The following is an 805-nucleotide window of genomic DNA, read 5'->3' on the forward strand; positions in this document are numbered from 1 at the left end:
ATAGGGCTTGGAGATATCACACTCACACATGTCACAAGAATCTTACTTACTGGAGGCGGCAACTCTGAGTTGTGAATAAAAACAAATCCTGAATTCATGTTGTATGCATATTCAACCGCTAAAATAATCGGGAAAGTATTTCATTAAATATTTATTCTAACTAACCTTAAATTTAACTTTAGATTTGAATACACGAACACTAAGAAAAGAAGCAGAGATGTCAGTACTACAAAGGCAAGTCTAAACACTTTGATAGAGCATGCCAATTATTTCTTTTTAAATTTCACATTTGGCTGTTTTTGTTTAGATTTTCGCGACCAGGAGCCGGTGTCATAATCGAAGTCACGATCTGATTATAGAACGTTAAAAAGTCGAGGAAAAAAAACAAGCACTCGCTCGCAGCAGTCAAGATATTATTAGGAGTTAGTTCCCTTCACATCTGTGAGGTAAACTCGACCAGTGTAATAGTTAGCTTACATAATCAGCGCATGTGACTGCTTATAACTGTGGCTCGAAAGGGGTGAACAAGGTATATGTGGCAAGGAAACAGTTTTGACTGCTATGCACATGTTCCCTTCAACTCTATTGGTAGACTCTTTCAGCCTCACTTTAAGGTTACTTAATCAAAGCCTGTGACTGCTTATGGAGTGGCCCGATTGGGGCGAACAGGCTACTTCTGTGGCAACGGAACAGTTTTGAGGGTTAGGCATAGTCTATTGGTCATTGGTGATTATGAACATCTTTTTACATTTAATTTATGAGGTTTACGTCTATGGGTGAATTTGACAGCGACAATGTTTCAAAA

The sequence above is a fragment of the Aplysia californica genome, unplaced genomic scaffold (genome assembly GCF_000002075.1).
Source record: "Aplysia californica isolate F4 #8 unplaced genomic scaffold, AplCal3.0 scaffold00288, whole genome shotgun sequence".
In the NCBI taxonomy this organism is placed as follows: domain Eukaryota; kingdom Metazoa; phylum Mollusca; class Gastropoda; order Aplysiida; family Aplysiidae; genus Aplysia; species Aplysia californica.